The following is a 23,175-nucleotide window of genomic DNA, read 5'->3' on the forward strand; positions in this document are numbered from 1 at the left end:
TGCAGACTTAGGTTCACTGTTTGGTTTAGCTATAACCTGAGTAGCTGGGCTGTTGACTGCAGCTTGAGTTACTGGGGTAGCTGCTGATTTATCTCCCTGCCCCCTGCTTCTGTCTGCTGTTCTACAGTATTTAGCAGTCTGTGATAAGCAAAGGCTAGGGCCTAGCTTATTGCAATGAGCTTTTTCTCCTTAAAGTCATCATGGTAGTTCTTCCTAGATATTTCCCCACCTCATCTGGGTTCTGAATTTGTTCATATGAAATTTCCTAGGCTGGGGGATCAGAAAATTCTTTCAGGGTTTGACTAATTCTCTCTTTCTTTCTACACTACTCAGAATTCTCCCTGCTTGGGTCTGCTTCTGGGTTAGGGGAGTCATCAGCTCCTCTGGACATCTTAGCCCTCAGTCTCGAGAAGCTGTAGACTATATAGAGGAAGTTTACTAGATTAAATATGAGGAAAGTGGTCTCTTTAACATTCAAGGGAAGCCAAACATTTTCAAAAAGGGACAGCACAGATCCTAAGGAGAAGAAGGAAAGGAAAGGCTGGAAAGCTTCAGCCCATGTTTTTCCTCTAATAAACTGGTGTAATTTCTAATAAACCCCCAAAACATGCTACTGGAACTGGGACATAGGGTAGGATGGAGAAACTATAAACCAAATATATCTTGAACAGACTTCAGTACTTTTGTAAAATCCCTATAAATTATTATTACTGTGCCTAGCACAATAGCTATTCAAACCCATGCCCCTCTACTGTAAAAGCTATGTATTAGAACAATAGTGGAGCTGTTTTTAGATAAGAAAATAATCCTAGTGACTAGAAAGCTATTACAGCTTCAAAACGGCCTTGGGACTAGAAACACATGAAGGCCCCCACCCCGACAGACATTACCACTTCAAGTAACATGGTTACTGATGGCTTTGCACCACTACAGAGTAAGCACAACCAAAATGCAATCATTACAGGTTTTTCTTCTTTCTTGGGCCTCACATGGGGTGCCAAAAATGGCTGGTTTAGGGTAAACTTGGGAGACAACTTTTGCAGTGGTTTTTTTAGAAAGCAGATTTAATTGGCCCATCCCCCAATCGGGATGGGAAAAAAAACTTCTTTGGAGAGAAGTGGCAATAAGAGAAGGAGTTAACAAGAATGCAACTTCTTTATTGCTAATGTTCAATACTAAATTCTGTAATCTTAGGCTAACTAATCCTATGCTTTTAAGAAATAATCATCTACTCAATCCTAACTTGAAGAATCCTAAAACCTTAACCTTCTTTTAAAATAAAATAGCCCGAGTTCATAGATGTTTCCTTGCTGAAGCAGACAACTGGTGCCAGGACTCCACTTGCTGCTTGCCAAATTCAGATACTCATTGCTGAATGTGGGACAGCTTTTTGTGGAGGTACTGGCATCTGCTCTTCATCTCAGAGTAGCTAGGGCTACTCTAGGAAGGAGAAATCAAAAGAAAATTAGGGCATGTCAACATTTCTGCAGAGTTTAGAATTTCATGACCTTTTCTTTAAATTAGCCTTGAGGCAGACTCAGAGGCTACCAAGCCAGGCCAGTCTGGTTTTATTCATGTAAAAAAATAAAATTACTCTCAGTTTGACTTTGGATGTATTTTTCTTTGTGAGCTACCATCCTTCTGGGAAATTTGCAAACTGAGGCTGTTGTGTATTACAGACCTAAAAACAAACTCTAGACAAGTCTGAAAACACAACAACAACAACAACCACCCAAAGCACAGCAGCTCCTAAAGAGGGCAAAACTCATTAATGCTTAAAGCCACTGAAGGGAGTCAAACCTTCTTCAATCCCTTCTCCCTCAAATCAACAGGTGTGAGGTTTATCAAGCTCATGATACAAACCCAAGATGAGGTGGCAATGAGAATAATAGATGCCACATCCCAACACTGTCACACCAAAGCTTCTGCTCCTCTGGGCCTGAAGATCTGGTTCTCTTTGCAATGACAAAAACTCATTCCACATGGGAATAAACACTTCAAACCATCCTGAGATAAATATTTACAAGGAATAAATCTTTAACAAGTTAAAATTCAGTACAAGGACAGACAACAACATATGCCAGGGATGCATCCCAGGCCAGATTCACCTGACTGGTGTGCAGGATAAGTTTGAAAATAAAACTCCAGATGCCTTTCAACAATTTGAGAGGTTCCCAAGAAGCAGTAGCTTCGTCCACTGGCCTCTGCCCAGTGACATTTGCTAGCAAGAGCCCGAGCACAGGCCTCACTGCACTGCTGCCCTGCAGGGCCAGGCTTGCCCTCAGCCTTCCCCAGAGCATCCCTGGCTGTACCCAGCGGGGCCCAGGGCCCTGCCTGCTCCAAAGGCCACAGCTGCCCCAGAGCCCCAGAGCTGCAGGAGCCTGCCTGCCCTTGCCAACATCACTGCTCTGAGACAAGCTGGGAGCAATTCCCAGTGTTTTATACCACACACACCCACACCCATTTCTCCCTCCCCTCCTGCACTGCAAATACGATGAGGGGATGCAGCAGCACTGCTGCAGCTGAGCCTGTGCAGCTGCACTGCAGGAAGGGAGGGCCCACCTTGGTGTTCATCTCAGCACTTCTCCACACCTGGCCCATCTCCTCCTTTAGCTTTCTACCTCCTTAGTTGACATTTACTATTAATAATGTCTGTACTATTGACTCTGGAATATGGTCTTTCTTGCACCTTAATTCATGCAGAGGCTTCTCTTCATCATCAAATCTTTACTCCATCGTTATCCACACTGGAGTTAGGAAAAGCTGCACATTGGTACCTTCATTGAGATCCAAGGGACACTACTGCTTCAGCCTCCTGAATTCTCTACACATCTTTTTTGACATTGTAGTCTTCAACACACGAGTGCTGTCATTGCAGAACTCAGAAATTTGTGTCTTTCTTGAGCCTAAAGGTTGCAGGGGAAATGGAGCCGACATTTGGAGACAGCTAGAAGTAGAATGGGATGTCACAGCCAGCGCCCAGGAAGAAGAGTGGCCACCAGGTGCTGGCTGGAGGTAACTGAGCTACTGCTCAATCCTCCGCTTCTTGCTCATTGCAGGACTGCTCAAGCCAGAAGCCCAAGGCCGTCTCTACAACAATAACAAAACAGTTCATTAATCTCTGACCCAGATCAGGTTTTGCTCCCATTCTACAAAAGCAGGATTTGTGAACTGGCAAAGGTTGAAAACACATGTTTTTTAAATAAAAATAGCTGTCAAACATGGAGGACCTCCAGGTAAATACCTGCTCTATTGCATTCCGGGCTTCTCATCTTAGGACTTAGCAAGTCCTTCTCCAAGTCGACTGCTAAAAGGCTTTGGGAAGTAGACACTCCCTTCAGCAGCTCCAGCAAAGCCTCCCCAAAGGGGAGGTCCAGTAAGTTTTATCTAGGTCCCAATTTCTGCTTGCACACACCAGGAAAAGACTCAGCTTTTGCTGTCAAACATCCACATGATTTACTGAAGAGGCCCCTGGCTGTTTTAGAGTTTTATGTGTTAAAAATGAGATTAGTGCTTCACTCTTAGAATCCAGGAGTACAGGGGGTGATGCTTGGTTGTGAATTCTCATCAGGATGAACAAAGACAGCAGCAACATGTCAAGAAACTCTTGTGCTTTTAGGAGCAGCTGTCTTCAATCCAGCAGGCTACCTGCTGTGCAGCCTCAAAAGCTCTTGGCTAACAAGCCCTTGAATTCGTAGGAGAGTGTCACAAGTGGTTACTAGCAAACCCTCACTGTTGCTCAGTGCCCTTCAATCATCTCTCAGCTCCTCCCAAGGACCTTCTCACAGCTGCTGACTCACAAGCCACAACACAGAGCCACAAGCTCCCCACACCCACAGCAAACTTCCAAACTGAGGATGGAGCAGAACAGGACAGCCGTGTGTGCCCAGGCAGAGTGAGGGAGGAGAGAAATAGAGGCAGAGGAGGGACTGAGGAAATATCACCATTTTGTAGCTCCTGTGTTGGTGCAGCCAGGTGGATAGTGCAGAGCTGGAGTCAGCAATGAGAGTGACAGACAGACAGAGGGACAAGAGAGCAAGAGGGCTCCATCTGCCCCACCCTGGTGCGGCCTCTTATTTACAGGAGATTTTTCCTGCAGAGCCAGCCCTTTGAGGCCTCCTCCAGGGAATGAGTTGAGGGTGGGGACTGAGCTCAAGTCTTCAGGCAGAGCAGAACTTTGGCTCAGGACAGTGCTGCTCCACCCCTGCAGGATCCTCTCTTCTCATCACAGCCTTCCTGTCACAGCACTTGGAATGTCTGAGGCAAACCATAATTAGGCCTGGTCCTGCACATTCACATCACCAGCATTTTATACCACCAGCAAGTCTGCTGGAACTTAATACAGAGTACAGAATGTTAAAAATGCACAAAATACCTGAGCAGGTCTTGCTGGAGCATCTCTCTCAGAAGGCCCTAGAGATGTTACTTGGCTGCTGCTGGTGGGGTTCTGAGATGGAGCTGTTTTTCTGTGAGGATGGTCCAATATTTGAAGTTACAAGGCCTAAATATCAACTGTCATAGTCCTTTGCTTGCAGACCTTCAGTGCCAGGACTCAAGGAAACAGCATGAAGCTGAGTTGAGGGAGCTTTAGGCAGGATATCAGGAAAACATTCATGCCTCAGAGGGTGCTTGAGAACTGCAACAGGCTCCCCAGGCCAGTGGTCCCTGCAGCAAGGCTTCAGGAAGTGTTTGGACAGCACTCTTGGGCACCTGGTGTGATTCTTGTGGTGTCCTGTGCAGGGCCAGGATCCTGGCAGGTCCCTGCTGCCTCAGCATATTCTAAGAACCTAGGCTTCATTTCCCAGGGCTTTCTTCTGAAAAGGCTCTTTTCCTTCCCCAAAAGACTGAACTTACCTAGAAAGTATTAACTACAAATTCGCTCTCTCGGTTTTGCTGTAGCCAGGCCAATCAGTCTGAAGGGTTTGAAATAAATGTTCCTTCAGACTGAAGGAATTATCCTTTGCATTCAGGTCAGCAACCTACAGGCAGACATTTTGGAAAACAAATGTTCATTACACCTGTATATGCAAACTACAGAAACCTAAATGGGCTACTTCAGTTGGGATGGCAAAATGTGGCTCTCATTATATTGTGAATGTCTTCAGGGTGAAAAATCCCTGCCACTGCCCTGGGCAAACACAGCAACAGACCTCACATGTTCAGGGAAACAGTTCCCTAAAGTCACCGTAGGATCAATTGAAAGTGTATCCATGTTGAATTTGAGTCTTTGACTAGGTTCCAAAATGCTTTTTCCTACCTAAAGAGGAAATATTACTATTTGATCTATTAATGCTTGCATTATTCAGCAAAAGCCTATGTGGATGGGGAATATTTAGAAAGGAAGGAAGAATCTACTGCATCTTTCAATGGGTGTGCATTTTAAGAAAGCCTATGAGAAAGACATCCCAGCAGAACTTAACTTGAAGGAGTATTGGAAAAGTCTCTAATTTAAACATGTGAGGAATTAGTAAAATTATGAGCAGCAGAATAGCATGGTGGAAGAAGTGCTGGCACAAGCTCCACGATCTCACCTCCTGAAGGATTTTTCCAAGGGAATCCTTGTCCTTTTGCCTGACTCCATCTCTCTGCAGCCGAGCAAGTAACTCTGGCTCCTTGTAATCCCTCAGAGCAAGTAAATGAATCACCCTGTCCCTGTAGGGTCGGCCGTAAACAGCAGCGCAACCGCTCCAGTCGATGTCTGCAAGTCTCACAGACATCATCCTCTTCTTCTCAGGCACAGGACCTGAACTGCTTTGTTGGGCTCCTCTGACCTCTGCTTTTTCACCTAAAGAGAGGGAAAACCAGAAACAAATAGTTCAGACTGGAGGTTTGGAGAAGGCAAGGTAGTTGATTCAAAAGGATGTACCAAGACTTTTGAGCCTCTATTTGCTCATCATTTACAGATCTCCAAGAATCCAAACAGTAAACCATTATAAAGAAACAGTCATTAAAAGCTGGTAAAGGAGTGATACTGGATGGGAAGTTTTTATGGAAAACTATGTTTATGCATTTTGCTTTTATATGATTCCCCCAGTTTGTAAGCTCAAGCATTCAGCTATGTCTAGAATGACATTAAGTGCACCCTCAGCAAGTGCATCCTCTAGAATGGATTCAGTGCACCCTCAGCAAGTTTGCCCAAACCAGAGGCATGGGATGCCGTCTGGAAGGACCAAGAAGTGGGGTCTTTGGAACCTCATCAGATACAACAAGGCCAAGTGCAAAGGGCTGCATCTTTGGGTTTGGGACATTCCCTGACACCAAGACAGGATTGGGGATGAAGGTGGGGAGGACTTGGAGGTGCCGATGGATGGGAGGCTCGATATGACTAAAAAAACCATACAGATATCCAGTAAAAAATGAAATGGAAGCATATCTAAAAGTGGTCCATCAGTTTAATACCCTTTGCACTTGGACCGTGTGACTCCTTTTCTGCTTGTGTCCTGCACTCTCTGCTCATCTCTTTGGCGTTGCTCATGGCAAGCATTTTATTGAAATCCAAAGGATGGGATTTTTTCCCCGTGTCTAACTCTGTTTTCTCACCTTTGGAACTGGGAGTCTTCCCCTGCACCCTGACAAGAGCGGGGACTCCAGATGGAATCCGAATTTTATCTTTCTCTTGTAGCTGACAGGTGGATGTGGAAATGGAGCTGACACTTGGAGACAGGTTCAGAGTTGAGCAGGATGTGGAAGGCAGGTCCAAGGAAGAAGGAGAGCGGCCACCAGTTGCTGGCTGGATACCACTGGGCTCTTGGTCAGTCCTCTGCTTCTTGGTCATGACAGGATTGATAAAGGCAGAAGCCAGAGGTCGTTTCTGCAAAGATGATGCCAATTAGTTTTGCTCTGAAAAAGCAGCATTTCTGACCTGGCAATGGTTGAACACGCACTTTTCTTACCTAAAATGGCCTGTCATACAAGGAGGTGCTGCAGCTCAGTATGTTCTCTATTTCATTCCTACTTTCTCACCTGAGTATTCAGCAAGTTCTCCTCCAACTCTGTAGCTAAATGGCTTTGGGAGAAAGACATTCCCTTCAGCACCTCTATCAAAGGCTTCCCCAAAATGAGGAGCTCAGGTTGGTTTTATCTTGCTCCCTATTTCTGCTTAGACACACCAGGAACACACTCAACTCTTGCTGTCACACAGCCACACGATTCACTAAAGCGGCCCCAAGAAGCCGCCGGTGCGGTGCTGATCGCAGCGTGTCCAGTGCAGAGATGATAACAACAGAGAGAAGCCCCAGCCTGGCTGCAGGTCTCATTCCTGCTGTTCTCCAGAGGAAAGCCTGGATCACAGCCTCTTCCCTACCAAGCACACACTGCTCCCACCATCAGCAGCTCAGAGCAGGACTGCCAGACACAGCTCTGTGCCAGCCTGCTGACACAAGTGCTGTAGGCATGGAGGTAGGACATAAGAGGATGCTGGGCCCTGCAGCACTTCCTGCTCTGGCTGGGAAAAGAGCTAGGGAAAACCAGGGCTGTTTAAAGAGAATTCTTTAAGGTATAGAAAATATGCCTTTCATGCAGTGTTTTCCAAGATTCTTTCAAAACTTTTTCCTTGCCCATTGTTTTGGCCATCTCTGGATGTTAAGCCTGACAAGTCCAAGGTATTCCCTAATGATTCCGAGTCCCCTCCTCTCACATGGGATAGCCTGAATCAAAATGGGAGCCTAAATGCTGCTTAGGACAGAAAAACAAGTTTCCTACAAATGCCTCAGTACTGGAATTTGTCCTTATGCTAGACTTCCCTAAGATCTCTCTTCAAACAGTAGCACTGCCATTACCATGCATGATTTAGGTACTAGAGCTGCCATATCATCAAGAACCCTGCACAGACACAGCTAGGTACCAAAACCATGTCCACATCTTGTCCTTAGCAGAGTCCTATGCACCATGACAAACAAATCATGGGTGCAAGCTTGTTGCAGACTTTGACATTGTAACCGTCTTGAAAACCATACAGGAATCCCGTTAGAAGTTACACACTTCAGGTTTATATGATGTACAGACAACACAACTGCTACATATCACAGCTTGGACACCAAGAGCAAGTGGGATAAAACATCATATATGGTAGAGAATGTTTAAAAATTCACAAAATACATGAGCAGTTCTCAGTGGAGTATTTCTTTCAGAAGGTCCCAGAGACAGTGACTGGCTGGTGTTGGTGGCATTTGGAGATGGAGCTGTTTTTCTGTAAGGGTGGTCCAGCATTTCAGGTTACAAGGCAAAAATATCAACAGTCATTGTTCTTTCCTCACAGCAAAAACAGACCTTCATTTCCCAGTGGGTTTTTTTGAAATGGTTGTTGTTTTCCTGGCTGAACTTACTGAAAAAGGGTCCCCTCCAATGTCTTTCTATCTCTTTCACTGTAGCCAGGCCAATCAACCTGAATGTCTTTGAAGAAATGTTCCTTCAGACTGAAAGAATTGTCATTTGCATCCAGGTTGGCTACCTATGAGCAGACATTTAAAACATCAATATTCATTACACCAAAGGGCAGATTACAGATGTAAAACTGGTAGTACAAAGCTAAAGCAAAGCTGAAAAGAAAATAATGCACCAGTTTTCCACGACTTCTGTTTGATGTGAAGAACAAAGCAGCTGTCATGTAAGAGGCAGCAATATTAAAGAGATGTGGTCCATTTGGGCTGTAGAAATTTGGATGTAAGTAAATTCCAAACTGCTGCAAGCATGGGGAAAATGGACACTATGAAAACCTCTCCCTGCACCAGGGATCCAGGTTTTTTCACCTTTAACGCAGCTTTGAGAATCAAGGTACACTATGCCAGAACTCTCAGTCTTCACCATTTGAAATACATGGAGAGACCAGTTTTTTCCTTTCTGTTTTCCTTTTCTTTTGAGGAGGACCTGAAGAACATTATCTCCATGAGGAAGTCCATATTTTTCCACCCTCTGGAGGACACCTGCTGCCCTCTTGTTTCACCCAGCTACATTGCCATGGCAGAACACAGCCTGGACCTGTAACATGGCATGTTTTCATCATCCCATGAAGCACCACAGGATGTTGGCATTTGTCTCTGCAAAGAGAACTGCTTTTCTTTCTCAGGTGTCTGCTCAGAGGAAACTACAGCTTCCTATGGAACACTTATAGGAGATAACCTACCTAGAGCTACATTTCAACAGCTTAAAAGTAGAAAAGGTACCCAGAATCAGGAATTCACTTTTTAAAAGCAGAACTAAGGCTGTGTTGGAAGAGAAGGAAGGTTGTGAATAGAAGAGCTCAGCAAGTTCTCCCTACTGGTTTTTCATGTATAGCAAAAAACAACACCACCTCCCTATGAAGTTAAGAGAAATGTGAGTAACAGTTTTCAGGATGTAGTGCTGGTCACACAGCCCTTTCAGAATGCAAACCAGTATCACCAGGCAGTTCACACTGCAAACAAGAAAATACTCCTTCAAAATCTCCTTAAACATCAACAGGAATAAAAAGAAAGGAGACATTTTTTTCATCTCTTACCCTCTAAGGAGCTGAGCTTTGAAATCTTATCATCACCTTTTTCGTAGCTCAAAAGGAAATATTGCTACTTGATATGTTAATGCTTGCATAATTCAGCAACAGCCTACATTGATGGGGAATATTGAAAAAGGAAGGAAACAGCCACTGCATCCTTCAGTCCATGTGAATCATATGAATGGCTGTAATAAAGAAATACCAGTGGCACTAAAAGGACAACTGGAAAATTATGAAAAATAATAGGTGCCAAGGAAGTCAAAGACTCAATGCACACAACAGGAATGAAAATCTGTGTTCAAAGTTGGGCCACCATCTTTATCATGTAGGATTTGCCTGGAACACCCTTCCCTGGAAGGCAATCCCCACAGACCCCAGTAGAAGCAAATACCATTGAGAGGCCACCAAGTCCCTTCAAATGAAATACTGCCCTATGCAGCTACCAAAATTCTCTCCTCTGAAACTTGTCCCAGGATATTTTAAGGACCTCAGTGAAGTGTTTCACCCAGTTGAGGGTTTCACCCTTCGAAGTTACTTCATGAAGCAGTTTACCAGTGCAAGGAAAAGAGGGAGGATTAAAATAATGCATGAGAGGCAACAAATTTACAAAGAATTTACATTGTAAGCTATTCTAGAAAAACAGTAACAAGGCCTCCAAAGTTTTGAAGATTTCTTTCTTTTTGTCACATGGACTTGCAGTTGGGTGGAAACTAGGTAAAATGGATGGAAAAATGCAAACAAAGAGCATTTCCTAAACTTCTCATTAGATTCTAATTGAAACCCTGAAGTAAGACTGCTAAGAGTTAGCATTGCTGGCAGCAGCTCCAGGATCTCACCTCCTGAAGGATCTTTCCAAGGGACTCCTTGTCCTTTTCCACAACTCCCTCTCTCTCTAAGCAGTCGAGTAGCTCTGACTTCTTGTAATTCTTCAGAGCCAGTAAATGAATCACCCTGTCTCTGATGGGTCGTTGAGAAACAGCACTGAAAAGTCTCCGGATGTATTTTGCAGGGTTCATGGGCATCGTTCTCTTCCTCTCGGGCACAAGATCTGGAGAGCTGTGTGGGGCTCTCCTGAGCTCTGGTATTTTCACTTCAGTAAAGAAAAAAACAGAAAACAAATTGTCAAATGGGGAGTAGGAGGAAGCAAGGTAGTTGATGCAAAAGGATGTACCGAGACTGTTGAAACTCTATTTGTTCAGAATTTATAGATCATTACGAATCCAGACAGTAAAGCACTAGGAAGAAACAGACATTAAAAATACCATGTGAGGGAGTGGTACTGGAGGTGAGGTATTGATGAAAAACTCTTTCTATGCATGGTGGTTTTCATTTGATTTCTCCAGTTTGTAAGCTCAAGCACTAAGCTATGTCAAGAATGATATGGACAGTGGGATTAAATGCTTCTTTGGCAAGTTTGCCAACACCAGAGGCCTGGGATGACATCCAGAGGGACATGGAGAACTTTGGCAAGTAGGGCCCTGGGAACCTCATCAGATTCAACAAGGCCAAGTGCAAAGTGCCGCATCTTTGGGGTTGGGACATGCCCTATCCCAGCTGGGCATGGATACTGGGATGGGATGAGGAGCCTGGGATGAAGGTGGGGAGGACTTGGGGTTGCTGGTGGATGGGAGGCTGGGCATGAGCTGGCAACGTGTGCTGGCTGCCCAGAAAGGCAACCGTGTCCTGGGCTGCATCAGGTGAAGCGTGGCCAGCAGGTCAAGGGAGGGGATATGACACAGCAAGCACTGTTTTGAAACCAGGAACTCCTGCTTAGTGGCTGATGGAGACTTGATGCATATTGGTGAGAAATCCGGGAGCTCTGTCTCTTCCGTCACACACACAGAGACTGACCTTTCTTGACACGCTCCTTCAGTCTTTCAATGTAGCTCAAATTTTTAATGCCTTTCTCCACTTCCTGTTCCTTGGACCATGCCTCTCTGATATTTGTCTGCAAACCTAATTGCACAAACATCACATGCTTCAATTATTTGGAACACGGTGAACATGCCAGTTGTCGAGTGTAGACACTGCTAATGTGCTGAGAAGTTCAATCCAATGTGGATAGAGAAACTTCCCACAGCATTTAAACAAAAAACCTCCTAAAACCATACCCCTGAATGACTTCTAAAGAAAATTACCTGAAGCCATAAGCAAGCATTAAGATGGAAATTAGGTAAGACTTCTTCACCCAGAGGGTGATCAGGCATTGGGACAGGCTCCCCACAAGACTGCTCATGGTCCCAAGTCCACTAGAGCTCGGAAAACATTTGGACAAGTTCCACAGGCACCTGGTGGGATTCTTGGGGACAGAGCTGCACTTGCAAATCCTTGTGGATCCCTTCCAAGTCTGATTCTGATTCTCTGATTCTGTGACAAAGCCCAGTCCCTAACTGGTACAGCATGGAGCATGTTGCAAAGGCACCCTGTACCCTAGCAGCAACCAGACCTGTCTCACCTAAGTTTCTCTGTGCCAGCCTAAAGCCAAAGCGGTGCCAAGTTCCACAATTGTCTCACTACTGCCAGTCCTCACACCCCAGTTACCGAATGCTAAATATTCCCTTAGGATCTGTGCAGAGCACCACCAAGAATCACACAAATCAGCATTCACATGCGAAACAGAATGTCCCCAATGAGAAATGTGAAGTTTAGTTTTGTCTCTGCAAAAAGCCACCATGGCACTAGTTTAAAATGCTCTGCAGCAGGCTAAGGCAGAGCAAGAGCTGAACTTGCAGTGGCAGGGAAGTCCCAGCAGGCAGGTGACTGCAGCCACAGCCAGGTGAGAGCCTGCTTTTCTCAGGGCAGCTGGCTGTACCTGGCTCAGCTCACTGCTGCAGGCAGCACCACTGAGTGCCTGTAAGGGGAATGTGCGCCTCGAGTCTGCCTGAAGCCAGGCTCTTTGGGGAAACAGCATTGAGAACAGATTAATAACAAATGACATCACCTAAGCGCATTGTGCTTTAGGGGAAATGATGGAATCCGTGGGGAAGATGACATCAATATCTTCCTTTCAATTTCTTTGAAAAGAACCCAACACAGTGTTGTGGCAACACTCACTTCTTAATGACTGAGAGAAAAAATTAAATCAAGCAAAGTTTATGAAATTCTCTATGCAACATTCTCAAGGTTGCATAGGTTTTCCCAATTAAATTTAAAGGATAATGACAGTGCCTAGATACTCCAAAAGCAAAACCTTAGCTACCAAGGCTGTGAATTTAGGAGTAGTCTAAACCTTGACCTCAATGTTCCAAGTTGCATCCCATCAACCAATATGCCAACAAGGAAGGACTAGCAGGTTTTCACAGGGCAAAAACAAACCAGTGGCTAAGTGCAGTGACAAGAGACTGCAAGGTTGACCTGAGGGCATACCACCTCCAGTTGAGATCTCTGAACACAAGAGATCCCCTGTCCCAAGAATATGCTGCAAAAATGAATTACCAAGTTGAAAATCTTGCAGACATTGAGCAAAATGTGAAAGGCAATCATACCTCCAGCTGGGTTATACAAGTTGACATTCTGCGCACTTCCATTGTGCGATGCCTTGCTGGCATTTGGCTAAAAGGAAAAAGATATTTTCTGTAAAAACTTCAGCCTTCTCTCCATTACTGCTGATTAACTAGGCCCTTTGTTTTAAACAAGAGCTGTATTTGCAAAGGTTTGCTGTCACATCACTAGAAAGGGCTGCTTTGACACAGTTCTCCCTCTGCAAGCAGCTGGCTACAGAACTGCCCTGAGAGAGCAACCCTCACCTGGCCTCTAATGCAGCCAAGTGTTCAAGTAGCAAGTCACCCTTTCCCAGTTGCTGGAATTTATAGGCACAGGCTTCCCTTGAAAGCAAGCGCCTGAGTACAACTGAACTATTGTTCAGCTAACAATCCAGGTGAGAGTGGTTCACAAAAAGATAAGAATTTTGGACACGGCCTGATGCCGGGACTTATTTGGTACTAAGGAAGCACATCTTGGAGTCAGCTCCAAGAAGAATTTAATCTGCATAAGGTGAATTTTGACTCTCAATAGGCATGAAAACTCTTGCTCTTGTCCTCAGCTCTAGATGCAATTCTTTGCAGCTGTGAAATGGAAGCAATTTATCCTAGGTTAATCAGATATAACAAAATTTGTGTTGCTTGGATGATCTTATAATTTAATACAGAATGTATCACATTCTGCAGGAGGTTAAAAATCACTAAAATGTTCATCGGCCTAAGTACATTTTTTAATGAAAACAACTACTGCCATCCAACTGCTTCATTCTGTAGGCAAAATTGTCTGAGATAAAATCTAAAAAGCTATAATAAATGGACTGAAAGATGTGAATTCATTACCACCAGAAGGGAGACATCAATACCAAAGAGAAGATAGAATATTACTTAGTTGAAGAAATTATGTAATTTAGAACCAATGAGGATTAATTTTTTTGTTTGCTAAAAATGCTGAAATTTCTTTGTTTGGAAAAGCTTTGAAAATGGTGTGCATGTGGCTGGAGTTCTCCACTATGCATCACAGCTGAGAATAAAGAAATGGCTATTTCTAATACTAAAAAATACTGTTAGAGAGGTTCCTTTATCCTGACATGTTTGGTGAGTGCAGTGCAAACATGGAGCAATGAGAAATCCATGCATTTTGACCAAGAGCCATGCCCAAAGCATGAATTTCCTGAGTATCCCAGCATTGAGAACATCTGACTTTCACTGGCACCTCCTCAGTGTCATCCCTGAGAAACACATCCATCAGAGAACTTCCCTCTTCCACTGGCACCTCTTCCGTGTCATCCCTGTGAGTGGCTTCCCCAGGGCAGCTGCCTCAAAGGGGCCCTTGGAGCACCAGTGGGGCCCCAGCCCTGCCCAACAGGTCCCGCGGGGTCGGCAGCACTGACACCAACACCATGGCCAAGCCCCCACCCACTGGCAGCCCGCAGAGCCCGACACCTGCCCCTCACCTCTTGGTCCTGGCACCTCTGGGTCACCCTGACGGGCACGGCAGTGCTGTCGGGGGCCCTGCGGGACGCAGTGCAGACCGGGGCCCTGGGGAACGCTCTGGATCGTGCCCAGGCCCACAGCTCTGCCATCCTGCTCTGCCTCGGCTGCTCCAGCTCCCACACAGCCACTGGTCCTGCTGGAGAATCTGCAAAATGCAAAATGTTTGTAAGGAAAATGTGTTCTTTGATGTTTGTCCTTTGTGGCTTTCAAGGCTCATCAACAAGAAGGGAGATTATTCCCATGCAACAAGAAGTAGCCAAGGAGTGATGGCCAGGCCTTTGAAAGGCAGGTTACTTCTTGGCTGAATTGCCTGGTTGAGGTGTAGGGCTTGACAGGCTTCAGCTGCCTCAGACACCGGGGAGGTTAGCAAGGCTTGGGAAGAAGGATGTACCACTGATGGTGGGCACAAAGAATGCAGAATTTAGGGTCACAAGGACATTTGGCAGAACCCCCAAGGAAAGGAACAAACTGATAAAGCCAGTGCAGAAACTGTGCTGAATCACCTCCTGTGAGATAAAAGGCCATTCCAGCAGGGGCAGACCATGGCCATGCGCTCAAGAAACCATTGACATAAAAGAAGGGAGAGACTGAGCATGCAGTCTAACGAACATGAGAAGTGAGAGGATCATTACCCAACAGCAGACAGAATACTAATTATGAAGAGAACTTGGGAACTTGCAGTCAATGAACACTAATTCCTTTCTTTGCTAAAATGTAGAAATACTAAAGACACTGTACTTCTTGTGGTGCTGGCTTTGTCAATTTGTCCCTGAGCCCCCCATTTCTGCACAGAACTGTAAATAATTACCTCCACTCAGTGTGTGGATCAGCCTCTTGACCAACGTGTGCTAGAACCAGCTAAGCTGGACCAACACTCGCTGTCGCTCTGACACCTCCGCTCTCACCGCAGCTGCCGAAGGGTCTGAGCGGTCCTGCTGTGTGCTGGTGACAATGGCCACGTGTCCTTGGAAACGGGGAGTTCCATGTTCCAGGCTGGGCGGGATGTCACTGAGGAGCGGAACGTGACACAGTCGGGGCACAGGGAGTTCAAATGTGCACACGTGGGGAATGCCCTGCCTTATCCCATGACTGACTCAGCTCATTTCCAAGTGCAGAAAGGGCTGCTCTGGCCACACCAGTTGCTGCAGTAGCTTTGCAAACCAGGGCTAATGAAGTGTTTCTGCACAAAAGTGCTGCACTTGGCTCTCTCTGAGACAAAGGAGCAACTTAACACCCCTAACCAGGGCAGCAAGGTGCTGTCTCCCCAGCACTGGGCCATCCTGTCATGGGCCAGTCAGTCTGTGAGGCTTCCAGCACATGCACAGTCACTCAAATATCATCTCTTTGACAAAACCCCTGGACCTTTCCTCATCCCAGTCTCCTAAAAGGAAACAAGCCAGCAGCATGCCCAGGCCCCCATGTGCTGTGCAGGAGGAGCTGACAAGGAAAGGCCCACACTGGCCCTGAGCACAATTATAGGCTGATAATTGTGCTGACTGCAGCTGGCCATTGAAGTTACTGACACATGTAGCTAAACATTTTATACTCGGTTTATGATGGTTTTATTGTCATTCTCCCCCTACCCAAGATTATTCCTAATTTAAGTCAGCTGGCACCAAAAATAAGTGTTGTCCAGTCATTACAGGGAGAGAGAAGAAGAGCATGTAGTTGAGAATGTGTTGAATATTACCATCCAAAGCACATTTTCAATGACATCTTGTGTTTGTTTTCAAGACCATGTCTATATCTACCCATGTCTGATCTCCTGGCTGCCCCACTCACAAGGGAAAGAAAGTTTGGGGAAAGAAAAGGAGGAAGCAATTTGTCAAACACCAGAGCCCACATCTGTGTCCCTTTTTGGGAATGACTGGATGCTGCTGATGATGGATCCCCAGTTATGAACTATTGGAAAAGCCTGTGTATGAATCATGGAAGGAATCCATGGAAGGGTTACACTTGACTCCAGAATGTCCAGCAGCCTTTCTATATATTTTAAAGGTTATTGATGACAACCCCTGCTCTGGAGTAACCAGATTTGACTGACCTCTTTGCACTGTTCACATGTGAGTGCCTTTTCCTTGTACAATAACTCCATCTTTAGCTCAAAGAATGGGAGTAAGGGAAGTATCCCTGTGGTATTTTGAGCCTATTTCTCAAAAGACAACCAAACAATGTACTACAGGAATGGCCAATGCACCTCATAGCAGGAGCCACCATGGTCCTGATTGATAGGATATGGTTGAAAATAAATAGGGAAAAAAGTGACAGTTGATGTGCCACACATGGTTATGTCTCATGTAGAACAAAAAGAAGGTCACTGGTTATCCCTGAGCAGAATCTGAAAGTAACAGGTGGTACTCCTGGAACACAAGACCTTGAGACCCAGGCCCATCAAAAACTTTCTTTGTCCTTGCTGCACGTGTGCCTAGAGTGACATGTGGGTCACCTTCCTGCCAGTTCAGAATGTGCAGAACTGCACCTAAGTGCTACTTCTGTTCAAAGTTTTCTGGAGGCAAAAAGGGAGCTGGGACAGGGGCAGAAGGGGGAATGTCCATAAGTCATAGGTTGTCCTGAAGTCCCTTTTGCCAGGCAGATGCCATGGGGGGCTCTCACCCAGAGGAAGAGCCAGGACCCGCAGGGCAGATCCCGTGTCCTGGATCCGGCCAGGACAGGGGTAATTTTTGCAGCAGCCAGGAGGAGCACGGCCAGGACCTTGGGGTAACTGGATATCACCTGCCACGTGGCAGGGGGAAATGGAAGGGGTTTGTTCTTCCTCCGCCGGTGTGCCATAAATCGTGGGGTGTGCCCAGTTCTGTATGGTGAACAATCACGTGTAACTCGTTCACCTCTTGTACAGTCTCCTTTTAGTGTTGTTATTACCATTTGTGGGTTTTTTTTCACTGCTGTTTCTAGTAAATTGTTCTTAGCTCAACCTCTGATCTTTACCTACTTGTGCTCTTCTCTCCTCCTGCCACAGGAAAAGTGGTGGGGAAGTCAGTGAGTGGCACATGGTCTGAGCTGTATCAGGGTGACCAAAAAACTGGGGAATACCATTCCTACACTGCAACAATGTGGAAAAATCAATTTTCTAAGTTACTTTCCTTGTCTAGTCCTACAGGAAAATTACCCTGCTGAAAAGCAACTGCTGTAATTGAACTGAAAGCCTACCAGATAATGCTTGTTTTAAAGTACAGATTTAATAAAGTTACACAGAAAGTAAAAATTAAATATTGATAAATAGTGTTTAGAACAACATTTTAAAATATTTTAAAATCTATGATGGGAGAAATTCCTGTGATTTTTTCCAGTCCCACAGTGACAAAGAATTCTATAAAGCAAATTACAACTTAATGTTTTCAGCCTCTAAAAATAAGTTAAGCAAAATAGTAGAAAGAGTTACATTTGAGTTGCATTTCCAAAGCAGATGATTGACTTTAATGCTTAAGGCTAAAGAAGGGGAAATGTGAGAATCTGTGTATTGAAAAAAAATCCACCCATAACGGAACTGTGCAAATGCATTCTGTTCCTCCCTGAAATGGAAATTATCATATTCAAAATATCATTTAAAATTGAGGCCATAATTTCAAGTGATTTAATGGCAATCATCTGTGTTAAATCATTAAAGAGAGCATTACTGATCTGGCTTCACAGGTGTCTGAATGAATGACAAACAGAAAATTGATACATTCCTAATCATGTTTTCTTGGATAAGTCAGAATTTCCAGAGGATTCAGAAAACAGGTTTTGGTTTGGTGTTTTCTCCGTCTAAAAAATGGCCAAAAGAGTTCATGCTTTCCATTAGTTCTGAAGGGTCACTCGGCTAGTATCAAGGGCAAAGATAGCAGATTCCAAAAAGATGTCCTTGATTTTCAGACTTTTCACAGACAGAATACCATGAAAGAAAAAATTAAAATCAATTGAATGCAGACAACACTTTACTCTCCATTTAACCACAAACCCACACTCCAACCTAACCCTAACCCTTCTCATTAATACAAACACAGAAACACTGACAGCCTTGGTTGGCAGAAAAAGGAAAACTGTAATTTCTCGACAACTCATTGAGAGCAGTCCATGTTAAAGCCCCTGCCCTGGGTTTCACTGCCATTCCCCACCTGTGCCCATCCCTGCAGGGCAGGACCAGTATCAGGAGGACCTGTGGCCAGAGGTGGTGACAGCAGCAGGTCCCTCTGCCCGGGGCAGAAGGCACAGCACCTCTGCTCCTGGCTGGAACAGGGGCCCCTTACCCGGGGGGACATGGTGTCCCAAAAAGAGGAGAGGCCTCAGCAAGAGGCCAATCCCCCAGCAGCTCTAGCAGGGCTCTTGCAATTCTTTATTCAAGGAAAAGGAAATAAATTTTTATTTCCCTCACACAGTCCCTAGATGCTGGATTCTCTCCCTTCTAATGCCCTTCACCTTCCCCCCGTGCCCCGCTGTGGGTGACACCCCTGTGCTGGAGGGCACAGCCACGGGCCCCTGGAGTCCCAGGGCTATGTCAGCAGTGGTACCTCTTCCCACAGGAAATCCTGCTGCAGCTGCCATACCCTCAGTAGAGCAGATGCCAAAGGCAGAGCAGGCAGCAGGAGCAGCTGGTCTGTCAGAGCACCAAGCCCCTGACCTTCCTATCCAAATATCTGGATACGCAGTGACTCCACAACCCGATGTAATCGACTTGGGGGCACTCCCCTCTGGTGTTTCAGACCAGAAAGTAGAACTAATTTCAGTCACTTGAGCTTTGGAATCGAGTAGAGGAAAATGAGTTTACATTTGAAATTATTCAGCATACGCCTTTGGAGTGGTACATGCACATGGGACTTCTGGAAAGAAAAAGACCTTTTGACATATCAAAGCTCCAATCAAAAACAGAGAACAAATCTTGGGTTTACTTGAAAGTATCTAGAAACAAGAGGAAGTTGCCATCAGGCATTGCAGAGCACACCAAGTGGATAAGACCAAACTGGAATTGGGGAAACATTTAGCCAACAAGAGTGCAGAAGAAGACATGTTAGAAAGCAAAGATTTCTTATGCTGCAAAATGAAATATAGGTATTAAGAAACTAGTTCCCATATGGAAGTTTGTCTCAAGAAAAAGAGGGATTTGATAAGGACCATAGAACAGAGTGTTAGCATTCAGGAGCACACATAATCACGGGATATGATTATATGCAGGTGCTTTTATTGAGAGCTCTGGGAATTAGGGGTACAGACCCAAATCTGACTCCAACATTGCTTTTGAGCTGAACATATTTTATATTCTATCGTTATATAACTTACATATATAATTATTAAACTTATATTGTTCTATTGTATACATTGACTTCATTCAAGCATGAGTTTCTCATGATCTTTCTGAGGCCCCTGACCACAGTTTCTCATGATTATTCTTACGATTGAACAGTATTTATATTTAGTTACTAAACAATCATCATATCTAACAAGTATAACATTTATCATGTACTAGCTACACAGGTGCAGTTCTAGCAAGGTACAAGGCCTACATGTACCTAGGGTATTTTTTTTTTCATGGCCTACAAAGCTTAATTTTCCTTTTAACCCTAAATCCCCATGATTTTAAAACCCTTTTACTATGACAACCATCATCAGCACTTGGGGGCGGCACAATTCCAGTGGCACAAACAGTGCCTTGAGGCCACTTCACTCTGTTATAAATGCCTAATGCAATGGTTGGCTCTCGCAATTCAGAGATTAATATTATATGTATGTTAAGGAAAGTTTATTGACTTATAGTTGCGTTATTGTGATTTGTTGTTTAGATGTCCTCTGTTCTCCCCATAGTCCATCTTCCCCAGCCCGTACAGTTGCCAAGAGAGGGCCTCAGTAGTCCAGGCATGAGGAAGGAGGGTGCGTACCTGTGCCTTTGCATAAAACATTTGAGAAAAGGGCAAGCTTGTTACTAGGAAGTGCAGCATGACAACACCTCACCTCCCATCAAGTGGCAAGAAAGAAACCTCCACGGATGAACGGCAAAGAAGAGTCATCTGACAGACCTTGGCAGGGGCCAGGGCTGCCTGAGGCAACCCCCGGGGGTACAAAAATCAGAGCAGCCAATTTATAGATGAGCTCATGGCTGCCGGGGTTGCCAACTCCCAGCATTGCACCGTCCTTTTTCCTTATTCAGTATTTTGCTGTATTTTTTTAAAGTTTTTAGTAAGCCTTTAAAATCCTTAAAAGTGAATGTCGCTTCTCACAACTCAGAGAGTATCATCCTCTGGGAAACCACCTAAATTCTTTCCTGCAATGTGCTGAGGGCTGCATGGAGAGAAACATCCAGGGCAGGGAGGCTCCAGGGGAAATGCTCAGGACAGCCACGGGCTGCACAGAGGGACATTAGAGTGGTGGGTCTGCAGGGAGAAGTCACAGCTGCCTCCCTTCTGAACCACCCTGAGGACCTGGACAGGGCTGTGCCATGCCCTGGGCACTGACCTGGAACTGAGGGATGTAGCAGAGGCCTTTGGTGTCAGGGATGTTGAGAAGGCTGGGCAGTGTCACTGTGAGACCTCTCTCAAAGCCCCTGGAAAGGCCAGAGCCATCCCAGAGGGTCCTGGGCACTTGGGAAGGGCAGACATAGAACCAGTCTGCAAACAGGGCAGGGAGGGGATGGGGACAGTCACAGACTGGTCAGGCTCAGCAGGGAAGGGGATGTGGCAAATCCTCCTGCAGCCATTCCAGGCACTGGCAGCACAAGGCAGGGACTGCAGAACCCACGTGGGAGGGAAGAGAAGGGGATGTTGTTTGCCCAGACCTTAGCAGGGTCTGTGACATGGTCTGCTGGGTCTCCTCAAAGCCAGATTGGAGAGAGATGGGCTGAAGGAATGGAACATGGGGTGAGTGGGAATTTGGCTGAACAATGAGGGTCAAATGTTGTCCATGGAACAGAGTCCTCCTGGCAGCCACACCCTGGTGACATCCCGCAGTGACCAGCCCTTGACTACAATGGAATATTCATATATTCCCTGTGCCATGGGACAAAATGCACTTCCAAGTCCTTTGTGGATGATGCCAAATTGCTGGAAACCCTTGCGCAGCTGCATCTGGTTAATGCTGCCTGCTAGAGAAAAGCTGAGCAGAACAACACTGGCGGGTTAAATGTGTGCGGCCATCAGGGGCCCAGCAAGCCTCTTTCTCCCTCTCTCTCTGTGATCTCCCAAACTTAAGGCAAAGGAGACACACAAGTTTTGTAGATGCTCGTGGCTGAAAGAAATTAAAAAGCTCAGAGAGTCCACAAAGGCCTATAAAGTTTTATTAATTCATTATGCATTTGGCATAGAAACTGGGATGTCAGTCCCTGAGCTATAAAAGGGCATGTCAGTAGGTTCTGTATAAAGGCACAAGAGGAAAGGTGAAAGGGAAGAGAGACACAGACAGGAGAGACACAGAGATGTGAACCAGAGGGGCAGAGAGAAAGGAAATTAGAGAGAGAGGAGATCCCCAGTCCTGGTTCCAGGATTGATCCAGCCAATGGGATGTCCAGGGTGCTGGGGCACAAATGTGCCTGGGCTTGGTGGGAGGACCTCTTCACTGATCACTTTTCCCTGCCCTGGCAATAAGTGTCTCACTTTCGGTGCAAATGACTTATCACATGCAGTTTGTTCTGCTGAACCTTTCTGGAAATGGCTCAGAGGCTTTGGGGGTCTTTGGTGATGTTGATCCCCCCACAGTCCATGCCCACTTCTCATTCCTGCACTTGGGCCATGTCCTGCATATGCCCAGGAGCCAGAGCAAGGATGTTTGTCCTGGAAAAGTTCTGCCTTTATCTGCATGGCCCCTTCTGCAGCCACAGCCTGTTCTTCCTCACAGTGTGTTATTGCCAAGAAGACTTGGCTGTCCTTACCAATCCTTGGTTGGTCACACAGCCATCCAGTTTTTGATGTTTAGGACAGGCAAACCAGGTCCTGATCTTCTGGGCTTCTACACCCTCCTCAGCAAGGGCCTCAAAAGGAAAAGGCCACAGGTGGAAGCAAAGAAACAACAAATGAAATCAATCCCCTATTGCTGATTCCCATCAGCAGACAATGTCCAGCCACCTCCTGGCAGGAAAGGATCAAGAACGTGTACTTTGTGTTTTGTATGAGAAATGTCTTGGTAGAAAACATCCACAGCCCTCCCTGCCAGCCCTGTCCCCTTCCTTTCCCTCAGTTTATTGCTGACCATGACACTGCATGGAATGGGAGATCCCTTGGGTCAGTCCAGCCCAGCTGTCCCCTCCCTGTGCCCTCGGGAACACTTGCCCACCCCCACCCATGGTCTGGGGGGACTGCAGACATGGCCTGGGCATGGCAGGGGCAGGGCAGGGCTGGATATGGCAGGGCAGGGCCCGGGGGCAGCGAGATGGGAGTGTGCAGCCTGCAGGGACACAGCAGAGCTGTGGGACAGCGCAGGACAAGCTGTGCTGCACATGGCCAAGGGCCCTGGCAAGGCTGGCAGTGGCCAGGAGAAGCCAAGCCTTGGTGCCCTGGGGCCCAGCAGCGTCTTGCCACCAAGGGCTGTGAGGAGGAGACACCTTGTCCTGAGGCACTGGGGCCTCCTGGCACAGCCCCAGCCAGGCTGGGCACTGCCATCCCTTGTCCTGCCCTCAGCACCCCTCCATGTGCCAGTGCTCCCGGCAGAGCCCTGAGCAAGCGGGCAGGGACAGGATCTGCCTTCCCTGGGCTGGGGCTCAGGCCTTGGCCTTTCTGCTGCCTCCAGCCAGCCCAGGCTCTGCTCAGCAGCTGA

The sequence above is a fragment of the Lonchura striata genome, chromosome 32 (assembly GCF_050655825.1).
Source record: "Lonchura striata isolate lonStrDom1 chromosome 32, ASM5065582v1, whole genome shotgun sequence".
Lineage (NCBI taxonomy): Eukaryota > Metazoa > Chordata > Aves > Passeriformes > Estrildidae > Lonchura > Lonchura striata.